The following is a 16,847-nucleotide window of genomic DNA, read 5'->3' as shown; positions in this document are numbered from 1 at the left end:
AAATAATTTGTAAATTTTTGAATTTTTGTCAACATCCTAATTTCAAACGCACATAAAAAAATATTTAGCTTAGATTTTCGATTTGTTTTTAATTTTCAAATGTTTGAACACAGTGATAATTTTTTTAACAGCTTTTATAAAAAAAAAACTAAAAATATCTTATGTTTGTAATATAAATATCAAAAACAGTCAAAATATTTTGAAAATTGTATCATTATAATGATATAATAAATTTTAATAAAAACATTTCATGAACAGCTAATTATTTTTTTTTTGTGAATAAATACAATTTTATTTTAACACTATAATTGGAACTTATATAATGATGATAACAATGGTGTTCTCAGGAATTTTCAAGAGGGGGGGATAATAATTACTAGGAACATATATTATAAGGGGGCTTAAAAACGGGAACGTGAGAAACGGACAGCAGGTAGTGGGAGGGTTGTTAAGCCACGAGACCCCTCCCCACGTATGAGCACGCTCGCATTATCAGAATATCTAAAATAATATCTCAGTCAGTATGATAAAAAAATATTTCTAAAATAAGTTACTTAAATATTTCAGATATGAACTATTAGAAAATATTTCTAAGATAAATTACTGAAAACATTTTAGAGGATACTATGAGAAACTATTTCTAAAATAAATTACTTAAAATATTTTCATTGAAGCTATTAGAAAAGATTTTTAAAATAAATTAGTAAGAATATTTTCGTGTTGATGACGAGAGAATATTTTGAAAATATAATCATAACCTAAATGCTGTGTGGGTTCTATATTACTCAAACTTTGTTCAATTCGTTATTTAATATTCGGCGTATGGTGTATGGTGTTCAAAATGTATGTTAACTTTTCTGTTGCCCGGGATAAAAGTTCTGATTCGCGGCAGTACATTATCAGGTAGGCAATCTACCTGCGGTAGATCGCGGACCTCGGCGTGCTGTTTGTACGTAAGTGTACGATTTAACTCTAAAGTATCAAAATTGTACTAAGTTTGTCGTTTTTACTTAATTCCACATACGGAGGATTTATATAATCAATTAATGCAAAAGCCTAACGCAACCGTACTGAAATCCGATGAATAAAAAAAAAAAACAAATTTGACACTTTTTATAATTAGCCTATCTTTTCCCCAGAGGTCTAATCTACACACAAACATTCATTTTTATCTATATTAATATATAAAATGATAGCCATAACTCCGGAACCACTTATCCCATAGCGTAAAAACTTCATAAAACAATATGATTTTCACAATCGAACGTTTTAAAATATGACGAAAAAAAACACGAAAAAACACCGCACTAAAAACAAATTATCACAATTCTTATTTCGCTGTAAAGAAAGAAGTTTTTAAATTTTACTTACATGTAAAATGAAATTGAAGCGAACAAAAATAGCGATACAAATTATATCATTATCTCGATTATCACATATTATTAGTATTGTACGCATTCCGCGTACGACGTCGGTAATAACAGATTATTAATAGATAATAATAATAACCTATTCGCGTTAACACACGCACGCACGTCGTACGCTGAAACCGCGCGCGCAAAACATCGTACTAACTTAAGAGGCCATAACTCCGGAACCACATATCGCACAGCGTACAAACTTCACAGAAACCATCTACATATCAATCTTAATATGCCCTAAAATTTTTTTCAAAATCGGTTCGGTGGATCTTGAGCTATAAGATTTATTCAAAATGTACACTTATTTTTATATATAAAGATATTATAATAACGCGCAGCTTAATCTGTATCAGTTTATTAGTAACCGTTATTATTTACAATGGACTTATTAAAAGAAATTGAAAGAGACATTTCAGAAAATGGGTATAATTCATCCATCACATTTTTATTTCAAGGAATTAGCTGAATTTTATACATTAATATCAAAATTTTTTTTTTTTTTTTCATTTATTAAATATAATTGTTTCAACAAAATGTTTGTTTTTACAATTTTTTTTTTTTTTTTATACATTTACATTTTCATACATTTCTTAATAGCTAGAGTAATACAATTTGTACATTTTATTTTATTTTTTTTAAACGAATTTAACTTATGAGTTGATTAGTTGTTTAGTTTTGTTCTGATGATACCGATGATGAAGATGATGAAGATGATTCTGGAGGTAGCAAGATATCTTGAGGTAGCCGTGGCTTTAGTCTGCGGTTTTTAGTTTTTTTCCCAATCTTGAAGTGAAGGGCGCCTTCTGTTGTTTTTAGTTTCGTGTGAAAATTTTTAAATTGTTCGATTATCCATGTGTTTATGTAAGGTATTCCAGTGTCGTTATGAAGTTGTGTGTTTCGCATGAACCATGGGGCTTTAAGAGCTATTCTGAGAAATTTATTTTGTATCTTTTGTAATTTTTTAATTTTTGTTTGGGATGCGGCTGCCCATATTGGGCATGCATATGTAATTAGTGGTCTTATTATTGATGTGTATATTAGAAGTGAGCATTTAATTTGAAGTGTTGAGCTGTAATTTATTAGGGGGTATAAGATTTTCAGACGTGTATAGGCTTGGTTTAATTTTTTATTTATATGCATTTTCCATGTTAATTTTTCATCAAGGTGTACTCCAAGATATTTAATAGATTGATCCTTATTATTCCATAGTATAGGCTGATTTTTGATTTTTAATTGGGTTGGATTTGAGTATCTTTTTAGGCTAAATATTTTAGCTTCGCTCTTAGTTGGGTTAAGAGCGAGTTTCCATCTTGTAAACCAGTCTGAGATTTGATCTAAAGAAATTTGTAGATCTGTTATTGAATTTTCAAGATTTTTATGTTGTGTTAAGATAACAGTATCATCTGCGTACATTGCTAATTGGCATTTTTGTGGAACTGGGATATCGTGGCAAAAAATATTAAACAAGGTGGGCCCAAGAACCGACCCCTGAGGGACTCCTGCTTTTATTTGATGTTTTTCAGAGGTATCAGTATCTATCCTTACTTTGAACGTGCGATTTGTGATAAATGAGGTTATTATATTATATAGATAGGTTGGCAGTTTTAGTTTTGTTAATTTGGATATAAGACCTTGGTGCCAGACCTTGTCGAAGGCCTGTGCGACATCAAGAAAGGCAGTGGTTGTGTATTTTTTGTTTTCAAATCCATCTACTATTATTTCTGAGATTCGCTGAAGTTGATGACATGTGGAGTGGTGTGGTTTGAAGCCGAATTGGTGATGTGGAATAATTTTTAGGCATGGTTTCATTCTGTGTAATATTATCCTTTCTAATAGTTTGGAGAGGGTAGGTAGCAGACTAATTGGTCTATAGCTTTCCGGTAAACTGTTTGGTTTCCCAGGTTTGTGTATAGGAATGATAATTGCTTGTTTCCAGGTGTTTGGAAAATATCCTATTCTTAAAATGGAGTTTAAAAGACTGGCTAAGAACGCAAGTGCTTTTGGGGTAAGGTTTTTGAGAATTTTATTGGTAATAAGGTCGTGTCCAGGACTTTTTTTATTTGCAAGTCTGTCTATTATCTGTTTTATTTCCTGAGGACTGCATGGCTGGATAGTATTTGTTTCTGTGGAGTAAATATTTGGAGAGTCTATTTCTTGTGTTATATCTTTGTTAGTGGCCTCAGTTGTAAAACAATTTTCAAAGTGCTGGGCAAAAATTTTGCATTTGTCAATGTTTGTTTCGAATTTTGCTAGTCCAGCTTTGAGGGGAGGAATAGTGTCTCTTTGTTTGAGTATTCTTTTTGTGGTGGTCCATAGGCTGGCGTCATTTGGATTCAGTTTTGATAGATATGTTTTGTAGGAATTAAATCTATTGTTATCAATTTCCCATTTGACTCTTCGTGTTAATTGGTTTAATCGTTTTTTAATTTCTATTGTTCTCGTTATTTGCCATATTCTTCTGGCTTTGTGTTTTTCTTTTATTAGGTGTTGAATGTGGAGTGGTAGAGAGGAGTTTTCTCGTGATTTACTTTTTTTTGGATTTTCAGGTGCCAAGGCTGATTTGATTGCATTTTTAATTGATTCTGTTAAGTGGTGTATATTAGTGTCTATTTCATTGTTATTTTGATGAGATCTGTTTAAAATAAGGTTTTTGTTGAGATTTTCTCTGAAAATGTCCCAGTTTATTGGCCGGTTTATTCATTTTGGGGTTTGAGGAATTAATTCCATTTGTTCGTACAAAGTGGTGATGACTGGAACGTGATCCGAATTTAGTTCATTCGCAACTTGGTGATATAACTGTGTTGTGAGATTTGAGACTAGAGCGATGTCTAATATATCTGGTTTTCTACCTGTTCTGTGGAAGGTGGGTTTGGAGGGTGGTGAAATTATAATTCTCAATTCAGATGTGAATTGGAATAGTTTATTACCATTTGGGTTTGTTATTAGGCAACCCCATATTTCATTTTTTGAGTTTAAATCTCCTAAGAGTATGGTTGGGTTTTCATTGAAAAGTACATTTATGTCATCTCTTTGAATTTTTTTGTTTGGAGGATTGTAGGCGGATATTATTTTAATTTCAGATTTATCTGTTGAAACCATTATGGAAATTGCTTCAATATTGATCAGTTCGGGATTGGTTAGCTGGTGATGTTTAATAGTTCTTTTTATTAGGATTGCTACTCCTCCTGATGAGTGGATGGTGTCTCTATCCTTTCTGTATATATTATAACCGTTGATCTTGAATGTTTCTGTGTTTTTGAGGTGAGTTTCTGTTATGCATGCTATGTCTATCTTGTGGCGGAATAGAAATTCCATAAGTGAAGATTTTTTGGATTTAATGCCATTTGCATTCCAGTTAACGAGTTTGATTTCTTTTAAATTTATGGATGTCATTTAAACCGGGTAAAGATATATTGTTTGAAATTGAGTTGAGGATGGAACTAATGATGGACTGTATGTTATGTAGAATGTTTTCAATAAATTGGGTTATTGTTTTTTGGAGGTTTTCGTTTAGCGATTCGGAGTATGTATGTTCCTCGTTTTTACTAGTATTTTGGGTAGGATTTGTATTTCCTTTGAGTATGTTTGCGTAGGAGTTCAGATTTATTGTATTCTTTGTGGGATTATTGGCGATTTCATTAATGTTTGAGTCTTTTGGTGGAACATTATCGATTAATTGAGGTTTTTTGATGTAGTTCATTTTTTTATTTTTGATATTTTTAAAATAGGTGCAACCCTTATAATTTGCCGGGTGAGCTCCATTACAATTTACACAGCTAGGTGGAATTTCTGATGTTTTATCGCAGTTTGAATAATGATGTGAGAGATTACATTTCACACATCGTGGTTGGAGTTTACAGGACATGTGTAAGTGTCCAAATCTTTGGCAATTTGTACATTGGGGAGGATCTTTCGATTTCCGACGTGGTTCAGTTATGACTATGCAATTTAGAAGCTTGTTGAGTTTGAAAATTTCTTGTGATTTATGATGATTAGTCAGTTGAACTGCCATTAGTGGGGTTGGGGTTTTATTTTTGTTGGTAAGTCTGGTTACTGATTTTACTGGATATTCTAGGATTTTTAATTCTTCCATTACTTCAAATTCGGTTATCGACATTGGCAAATTTCTTATGATTGCGGAGATATCTTTCTCAGTTTTCAATCTATAGGTATAATACTCATATTTTTTTTCGTCTAGATATTTGGTTAGTGCACGGAAGTCATCTACGGTTTCTAGGTTCACTTTTATTCTGTCAAATTTAGATGTGGCGATAAATTCATTACTAATGATTTTCGATATTTCGTTGCGAAATTGAGAATATTGTGTTATGTTTAATATGAATAGTGGGGGAATTTTGAGAGTATCATCGGTGGTTTGGGAGTGTATTGAGTGATTGTTTTGATTATCAGTTTGTGCGATATGAAGTGTATCGTCGTTGAAGGTAAACATTTCTTGATCATTGGTTTTGGTGTTATCTAGTATGGAATATCGATTTGGTGTGGTGAATGAATTTTTGGTTGGCGAGTCGTATACTTTTGACGTTCTTCTGGGAGATCTAAAATCGTCTTCGGAGTTGGGAGTTGACAACATTTATCAAATTTATAATTTATTAATTATTTTGTGGTTAAAAATGTATAAAATGTTTAACTTTTATGGCTAAGGATTTAAAATTTAAAACAAGGCTCCACGTAAATAGGTTATATATAAATTACTTTATTCACAATAATATCATCAAATATACTTGGTAATATCATAGGCTGACTGACCGTTTTCGCTCAGAATCGTTTTTCTTATACAATGATATTATATCATTGAATTCAAATTTAACACCATCCATTACAGTGACCCACTTGTAACCTACTGTACAGCAGAGCGACATCCACTTATCCACCTTTTTTAGATTTGATTTTAGTTGTGTTTTTACAGTGTAGTAGTGTTGACTATGCTGTATTTTATTTATTTGTTTAAGTACTAATAATTAAATTAAAACTGGAACATATATTTCAATCGATAAAAAATCAATCAATAGGTACGTCAACTCTGTCAAACATTGAAGACACATAGAAGATCCACTAGTGTGAAATATAAGCCAAAATATTATCATCTTATTCAATAATTAAATCAATACTGCACACATAATTGACGCCGTAGTAGTTAAATCAATATTCAGCATACATCAACAGAATAAAAAAAACATTTGTATTGGATACCTTGTTGATCAACCTTTATCTGTTATTATTTTATTCATGTGTAACGTAACTAAACGATATCTAATACTAAATGTATTTCAATGGAATAAGTTTATAACTGATGATAGTTTTAATATAATTGTTCGTTCTTTATCCACTGTTCAGCCTTCAAAACGATTACATTTAGAAAATAATTTTTATTATAAAATATGTGCAAAATCTGAATCAGTTAGTTTATATCATAATAATAACAGAATCACATTATCCAGTGATAATTTAAATCGATTGAAATTATTGGAATCATGTATAAATGCAAATATCATAGAGTTATCAAATAAATTAGTGATGTATCAAACTGTTGTCAATAATGCATGTATAATTATCAAGTATAATATTTTATATTTATCACCTGATTGTATTAGAAATGATTTTTTCAGTACATATATTAAAGATTATAATTTCAAAATGGATGACTTGAAGGATGAAGAGAGGTCATTTTTACTTGAATTACAACAAATCCATCACGGCACGTTTGCAGACATTATACTAAAGCCTGATATAACCAACCAATAAAACCAAAATAATCATGATATACGGCAAGCTTACTATATAATAATTAGATTATACCTTCATAATAAACATTATTTATATGTATTACATTTTGTCAAATGCATACCTTTATTTAATAATAAATGATAATAATATAATTAATATATTATATATTATAAATAATCTTAAATGTTAACTGGGCAAAATAAACCAAAATATTTTTCCATAATATAATCATATTGTATAAATTACTGAATTAATTGTAAGCTTTCTAAAATAAAATTGAACACAAATATTTTAACCGTTTGGTAATAAATAAAAAATGCACAAATATTAGTGGCGGGGTTCCATTTAGTGAAACTATAATAACATAAACATATAGTTATTATTTATAAGATTCAATTTTTTTGTTGTTGTTACACATAAATTTATCCATTAATAAATCTTGCAAATTATTAAATGCTGTTATTATTGTATTGTCAGCTTTATCTTTTTCGTTCAGCATAGTTTTTGCGTTGAACGTTGAGGTTTTCCATCTATTTAAAAAAATAATGATTGTATATTATAAATGAGTATATTTCCATATTATCATAAATATTTTATCAAATAAACTAGATGACACAATTGTTGAGCAGTTAAATATTTTACATACTGTGTGAATATTATTAATATCAACGACGAAACATCATTATACCTATATTCACAAAATTGTTTGGTTGTAAGTATCGTGTCTCTTTAGGTTATAAAATAGTACTACGCAAATGGTATAATAGTCTATTTAGGTTATAAAGTAGTACTATGGAAATGGCATTATATGTTTCTCAAATAATTTACAAATATTGTACTTAATTATTTTTTTTCTTATTCATTTTAATGATACCTAGTGTAAATCTTAATATATTCTGTTTATACAAAATAATAATAGTTACCTGTCTTTTGACTCTACTTTTTCCATGTCCGAAGTTTTGTATTTTTGAATAACCAAATAATCACTTGCTGTTTTCATTTCGGGTATTTTGATACAAAAATGTCCACCATCTGATTTTTTTACGCGTATGCAGTTTTCATTGACCATAGTTGTTAAACCATTATATTCTTGTTCCAGTTTTAATAAATGCGACTGAAACTAAAATCAATATTAATTGATAAATATATTATTATTAAAATAAACAAAATTTTACTTTCTGTTTTTTTGGTTTAGGTTTTATTACGGTTTCAGGTTTTTTAACATATTGATGTGTAATGTAAGGAAATCAAGAAAAAAGTTTATAATATAATAATAATAATACCGGTGTACATACATCAATTTCTTCATCATCTGAATTTTGATCGCTTGTGTTGACCATTATTAATTTCTGTTTTTTTGGCTTAGCTTTCATAGTGATTTTTGGTTTTTTTTTGCATTAGCACATTTTTTTGATATGAATAATGATCCTAAATTTAAATGATTATGTTTTAAACTTATTGTTAATAAATGGTGTTAAATTAAATTATATTAATAATATATTATAATTATTATAATAATGTACTTACATTGATTTCTTCATCGGCTGAATTTTGTACACTCATGTCGGACATTATTACTATGCACTCGTATTGTTTAAAATTAACTGATGAAATTCACATTCGGTCTCTTTATTTTATATAAACTAATAACTATGATATATAGTAATAGTCATGTCAATGTCTGTCACACACGGTGTTGGTTATAAATAAAAACTGATATACGCATTGTTTTTAACGATCAACAAATTTATTAAAAGATATTTGACATTGACAACATACCAGTATAAAATTGTATATTTCATTTGCTTACCATATGCGGTATTGCCTAAAAATCGTTTGATGTATCCATCACTTATACGCACTGCCCTATTTTTATTTTTAGTATTTTGTACATCAATGATTATAATTGAAATTTGACCAGCATTTTTATTTTTACTATTTCGTAGTCAATGATTATAGTAAAAATAGTGCAGTGTGAATAAGTGATGGATATATCAAACGATTTTTGGCATACAGTTTATAATCTACTTTTCCATGTTACTTATAAATAGGGGGTTCATTAGATAAATAATAATAATACACAACAATCTGGTAAGCAAGAACGTCGCATGCAGCGAGCAGAATATTTCATTGTAAGTTAATTAATTATAAAATTTTAATTTTTAAAATATAATCATTTTATTAATTTTTAGCAGAGATGATACCTGACGACAACCTCAATAATGTAATTAGTCATATACCGCCGATCACAATACAACATATTGAAAAATATCCATTTACTCACAGTGAACGTGAAGTTTATGAATATTTTCGGCAGTTGCATTCAGCTTTTGTCGTGAGGGAAGTTCGATATTCATTTGATAATAATATTATCGATATATTTTGCTCATTTGAATGTGCCAATTATATAAATCAGGCGTATTTTGAGTCAAATCTTATAAATTTAAGTTTCAAAGCGTACCATGTTATGTTCAAGGATATAAATGTGCTACAAATGTATTGCCAAAGACGAAGGTGTTTGGCAAGTCGAAAATACACCACTGTCTGTGACAATCGTAATTTATATGCTGAACCCGAAGAGGATTATGTAATTCAAGTGTTTCCAATAATCAATTACACCGACAATCTACTTCGATCAACAGTTCATACATAAGTGATATTTTATTATATTTTATTTTAATACGGATTTGAATTAATTGTTAAGAATGCCAAAATTTAACCGCATTATAAAAATTACCCGATTAAACACCACTGGACAAAATTTAGTAGAAATTGAGAAATTTAAAAATAATCGGTCAAACACTTTTTATTATAAAAACAACGAAAACCTTATTGACTTATTGACATTTTTAAATTCTACTTCTTCTTCATTAAAATCAAAACTAAAAGAATTATGTTCCTCATCCACATATAATTTATTTGTAGACTTAGTATATGAAAATTTAATTACGGGGGAAGTTCGGGATGTTGCATTTAAAACAACAAATGTTTTATGTTATTTTACTTCAAATTTTTCTACCCTTTTTAAAAACATGTTCGATAAATTATTAAATGAACAAGAGTCATTTCTGTTGAAGGGTTCTTCTTGGAGGCAAATAAGTTTAGATGGTTTCCAATTAAGAACAAATAAAGTAAATTTACTAGGGGGTTCCTCATTTATAAAATTACCCCCATCAATTTATAGTAAAAAAGCAATAATAAACGTAATGAATTATGACAACAGATGTTTTAAATAAGGTCCATTTCCTTGGCCCCCCCACTTGTGAAATTCAGGTATCCGACCACGCCAATCATTTGTGCCCTGTTTGTGCCGTTTGTGCCCGGTGGATCCACGTTTGTGCCCCCCTCCCGACCAGATTTATACCGAGGGGGGCCAACGAAACGGGAGCCCCCCAACTTGAGAAATTCAGGAATCCGACCACGCCAATCGTTTTTGCCCTGTTTGTGCCGTTTGTGCCCGGTGGTCCCACATTTGTGCCCCCCTCCCGACCAGATTTATACCGAGGGGGGCCAACAAAACGGGAGCCCCCCAACTTGAGAAATTCAGGAATCCGACCACGCCAATCGTTTGTGCCCTGTTTGTGCCGTTTGTGCCCGGTGGTCCCACGTTTGTGCCGTTATGTTTAGTCAAAAAAATCTATAATTTGATAAGAAATAATATTTGAAAAATCTAAATAAAAAAAATTGATTTTGATTAAAAATCAATATTAAATAATTATATATATATATATATATATATATATATATATATATATATTTAATTAAAAAAACCATTCAATTCTTGTAGATCATGTTCAGTGAATTTTTTATTGTGAAGACAGGAAGACTTAGTGTTTTCTTGTTTTTTTGTTTACGATGCATTATAATATTGATTAATATATATAATCAGTACCTGTATCAGCGATATTAATAATTCATATAGCTAGTACTTACCAACACTATTTTAGTGTTATTTGAAGTGTCACAATAATACCACTTTCACTTTGCGGTCAATATTATTTTATACAACCACTTATTGTTACATAATTTTCTGTTGTATACCTATTTATATTTGTATACATTTGAGTGATCACCTTTTTAAAGAACAAACTAGTTAAACGATTAATCGATTCTTGTATGTCTTATGTAGATATTATGGTACCTACGTATACCTAATTTTGCTTTAATCCACGCAAATTATATGCACAGCTTTGCAATTAATATTATGTATCAAAAAAGTGGATAAAAACATTTATAAGTACTGCATTTATTAAATTTAAAAAATACCTTTAATGTTAGTCTTTTAACAATATAAAATTAAATAAAAATACAAATATAAAATATTATTACAAGGTATATAATAACATCTCGCAGTTTACAGTCTTATTTGGCCTGTTTCTTACAACTGTCTTCTGCATGTCATCAAACATTTGCCATTGGTTCTGCGCTTCCCGAAAAGAATGAAATAACATGTGGCCCGTTTTCTCACTGCTTATACCTAAAATCAAGTTAGGTATGATATTATGATCAGATTTAATAAAAACCTATAGTTTAGTTAATACTCAAAAGTTAGGTAATGAGTTTTGGATAATTTTTCTAATTAAAAAAGAAACAAGAATATACCAACAAGTTATTTAGACAGGTATTCATTTTCTAGTTAACTATTTTTTCAAATATCACACTAACGCCTTTGTAGATCGTTTAGAAAATTATTTTTGAATAAATCAATTTATTTTGTTTCAAAACTTCATACCATAACATATCACAGTCAAAACATTCAACATTTTAAAAAATACCTCTTTTTAATTCAATAGCTCCTCGAAGTTTGTATGATTTTCCTTGTATGCTTAACATTTTTTGAATTGAATCAAGTTTGCATGATATTCCTTGAGCGTAATTAGATGAGCTTACTTTACTATAATCAATAAGTTTTTTTGTAAGAACGAAAATATGATAACCATACCTAGAACACATAAAAGACAATAAAATATAACAATTATAATTTTATATTAACATAAAAATACATTTATTCTTATCAGATATGTTACCTTAAATTATTCTCGATGATTTTTCCACACATATAACAATTTTCTTCTTCAGACTGTATAGATGATTGTACATTTTGTATTTTGTCTATATTGGAAATTAAAAATGTACTAAAAAAGCTCTTGGCTGGACAGTTTTCACAGTTTCTTGTAATTATGCGTGAAGGATAATCTTTAAACAATTTTTGTATTAGAAGTTCTATGGTAGTTTCTGAATTTATATGATAAATATAACTGGATTTTAGGATATTTTCTTTATCTGTGATACTTTCTAAAATGATGGCTCGTTTTTTATACGTCTGGACATTGACACCATCTCGAAGAGCATTACAAACTAAGTTGAATAATAATAAATCTTCTTTTTTACTATTTATAAACTGATTATAAAGCGGACTATCACACATGCTGACACATAGTGCATGTACTATCGAATCGAATGCACATGTATTTGTTACCACAAAATGTTTATTGTTAATTAAAACTGGAGATAATTTTGATAACGACCCATTTTGTAAAATTCCAATAACAATACTTTTGGTTTGACTTTGGTCATTATATAAAACTATTGTAGGATCTTTATCTAAGTAGTTCTTCTTTTTTTTTTTTTTTTTCTGGTACCAAAGCTTCATTGCCCCAATTTTCCAAAATTAAATCTTCATTAATTGCATTAATATTAGATATATTGGATGTATGACATCCAATACATTTTCGTTTTTCACCATAGCCTTCCTCATTACCTACCGACACAGAACATTCATCTAATACATGGACATTGGCACTACAAATAATACATTTATGAGCATCACTTGGAAAATCACCGTTTTTGCAAGCTGGACATAAATTTACAGTGTCGTAATTTGGCTGAATCAAATCTTCATTATTTGGTTGTATTTGATGAACTGTAGAACTTATATTTCTTGACTCAGATAGAATAATAGACCCCTCGACTGATTTAATATGCGTTTTAATAAAGTCATCTATTCTTAATGGTAGAGTCTTATGATTGAAAATTCGATTTTTCAAATCATTAAATAGACTTTCACTTGAAGCACTACTTTCAGTGGTTTTGCCATATTTAAAAATAGATACCATAACTGCAGACCAGATAGGAATAAACTTACAAAAGTCTTTCAATTTTTTGGCTAGTGGTTCGTTAAAATGCATATTATCATGTGTACCTTCATCGTTTTTTTCTTTAGCTTCAATTACGCACTCATTATGAATATCAGAAATAACTTTAAACATTTGTGATTTATAACCAGAATGAAAATGGTCTGGAATTTCTTCGTCTATATTTTCTACATGTTTATCAATATGTTCATGGTCATTTTCTTGAATAATATCTACCATAAACTCATCATTGGCAATTCTATTTTTCAAATATGTTTTGGCAACATCACATTTATTCGCTTTACCGGTCACTATATTTGACCCATCAGTTTCATTCAAGGCAATAATAAAAATTAGTTCCAGTATTTTTTTTGCATCATTAAAGTTGGTACAAGAAATAATTAAACCAATAGCTCGCAAATAAAAATTTTTTATTCTATATGTTAGTCCTTTAAATTCATTCCAACTTGTTATAAGTTTCATAATATGTGCTATATCATTCCGTATAAAACAATTTGGGATAGAATATTTACCTGGGGTTAGAACTAATGAGGAACACACTTCTAAATATGTTGTTAAATTTGAATACTGGGTAAACGAACGTACACATGCAGACATTAGTGCTATAGACTGGTCAGTCACAACAATTTTCGGTGATGGAGCGCCATCGCGGGTCCATTGCATCAACCAATGTGATATACTGTTATTGTCATGTCTTTCGGACAACATATGAGCTACAGGAAATTGACTTTGTCCATTGTGTAAAGCAATTTCATACAAAAAAATTGCACTGCATTTCCTCCCTGAGATAAGTACCGGCTTTCTAACTACACCTCCGGTAGCATCAATGGAAATTAATGGAGTTTTTGATTGTTTCGCGTATTGCCGATAAGCATTCATCTGAATTGTTGACCAATAATGGACAAAAAATCTGTCGTAACCAATATCTCTAATTATTGTGGAATAGGGAATATCGTTTTTTAAAATAGATAAACTCAATATGGAGTCATCATGTTCTTGCTCTTTTTTAATAGCTTTAGATTTAAGAACACGCAATGCATTAAGTGAAGGTAAATGACTAGGCTCTTTGTCTCCAAAATTCATCAAACGACTTGCTTCATTTCTACGAATGAAAGATGCTGTTTGATTAAAATCTACAAGCTGTTTTAAAGCCTTTGACCTTGCACTTCCAATTAGTTTTCTTTTACCTCCACCTAAACATGACTCAAAATTTCCAGAATATGTACAGTTTATTATGGCTCTAGAATTTTCGTGTGGCTTTTTGTCCATTAAACCTTTAAATGTACTATTGCACTCAGAACACGAACCATCCATTACCAAATAAAAAGTCCCATCTTTATAAATTTTGGCACGCTTATATACCAATTTACAATTTATTTTTATTTGTTCATAAACATGTTCATTTATTAAAGGAGTCCATTGTCCAGGTTGTAGTACTGTATATGTTCTACCAGAATTCATACGATACGAATTATTATAATATACCACAGACTTTGGGCAGATTTGATCCCATTCCTTCGACGATAATGTTATATTGAATTTTATGGTATTAAAATCATTATCTGATTGAGAATCCGTATTTGAATGAAAATCCTTATCTAACTGAGAACCCTCATAATCAACGCAATTTAAATTTTTATTATTTTTAACTAAAGAGTCGCGAATGGCTTGTAAAATATTACCCCTATTTGCCTTTACATATGTGTGAAGATATTTGGAGTTCATTTTGTGATTCAACGACGTAGAGAGTAAATTCCAGATATCATGACTACGAGGATGAAGGCGGTTCTTATCGTCAAAATAGTCAAATGATATTACTAATTTCTTAGGCATTATGTATTTGATAATACTATAAACTAAAACTGCAATACCATACCTAAAATAAAAAATATTCGTTTAAATGGGTGATCTCATGGTTATAATATTAAAAAATAAATAAAAATAGGTATGCGTTTAGAGGTTGCCGAACCAAATATATCATTCATTCATTCCAATAGTATGATTTAATTTTAGCTCCATTTTGACAGCATGTACATTTCCGATTTTTTCCAATTTTGATATATACGTTAATTTTCTGATAATTCGCTCAATTTTGCGGACTAATTTTTAATTTTTGAGGATAAATTTTTTTAACGATCACATAAAAACTTTGCAAAAAATAAAAAAAAAAGTCATATTTCACCAGTATTCACTCTAATGAATTTGGTGAATTTTTTTAATGTACCTATGCGAAATTCCACCAGCATGTCAATCGTTTTTTTTTGATTTGCTTAAAAACATTTAGTCCGCAAAAATTGAAAATTAGTCCGCAAAATTACGCAAATTATCCGCAAAATAATTTGGGTATATAAGAAAATTGGAAAAATCAAAAATATACATGCTATCGAAATGGAACTTTTAATTTTCATCAACAGATTTTTAATTAATTGCTTATTGTCAAAAAATGGGTTGCACTATACTTGTTGATCCCGGAATTCCTGCACAATCCCCGCCCTCTCAGAAATTAAAAAAACAAAACAAATGAATTAACTACTAAATTTAGTAACCGATTCATAACCATTCGTAACCACAGCTTTAGAATACGTAACCTAAACCGTGTACCAAAAAAACCGTTTTATGTTTATTTTATACACTGAAAAAAAAGAAAACTTAATTGGCTATCATTTACCAATTTAAAGAATTTAGTATCCATAGTTTAAAACAAAATGAAGATCTTATCTTTATTTATTATTATCGGTAAAATACGATCGAGAACGATACGATTGAAAGGTTATTTTTGGTAACACGATTGAGAATGCTTTTTTTTTTGTTTTTTTTCCAACGTTGCCAAATTTATTCTAACTATAATTATTTGAGCACGATAATCTGTTGATATTTAAATCATACAGCAATATAATATCTTGTTATTAAAATTATAATTGAAACTCAAAAAGAAACAATATTGAAAATAGCTACGATAGGACAGGGTCAAAGTACAAAGCATAATAATATGTCTATGCCCTATATAGGTTAAGTAGATTTGGGGGGCTTTATCTTTATTATGAACATTTAAATAACTCAGAAACTATTTATAAGAATTTTTATTTAGATAGATTTGCATGATAATCACCCACTAAATAATTTACAGTATAAAAGGGGGATTTTCATTTGAAAAATTGAATGTATCGCCACAGGGCACTCCTTGAATAGTAGAAAATGATGAGGAATTTGAAAATTAGTATATTTGCCACAAACTAGTTTTCGAAAATATACAACTGTTACCTTAATTAAATAATTTCAATACAATCTTATATGTATAACTGTTAAGTTACTTATACATTTCTTTAGTGATGTAATGATATGTCACAAATCAATGCACCTGCATGACTAAATTTAAACTATTCTACATATCTATACTATTGTTATAATATGCCTTATTAGGTATACCTATCATAGATTTTATACAATTCGTTAATTAATCAAACTTTAATTAAAATAGGTACATTATTCATTATTATGAAATTTGTAAATATATAAACATTAAATA

The 16,847-nt window shown here is 29.4% G+C and overlaps 1 pseudogene; it reads right to left on the bottom strand.

The window, feature by feature from the left end:
* Positions 1-7,560: 7,560 nt before the first annotated feature.
* Positions 7,561-8,564, bottom strand: LOC132933160 (uncharacterized; annotated as a pseudogene).
* Between the last annotated feature and the right edge of the window lie 8,283 nt (positions 8,565-16,847).

This window comes from Metopolophium dirhodum, chromosome 1 (genome assembly GCF_019925205.1).
Source record: "Metopolophium dirhodum isolate CAU chromosome 1, ASM1992520v1, whole genome shotgun sequence".
Taxonomy (NCBI): Eukaryota; Metazoa; Arthropoda; class Insecta; order Hemiptera; family Aphididae; genus Metopolophium; species Metopolophium dirhodum.
Note: the sequence above shows the minus strand (reverse complement) of the source record. Positions and strands in the feature narration are given on the sequence as shown.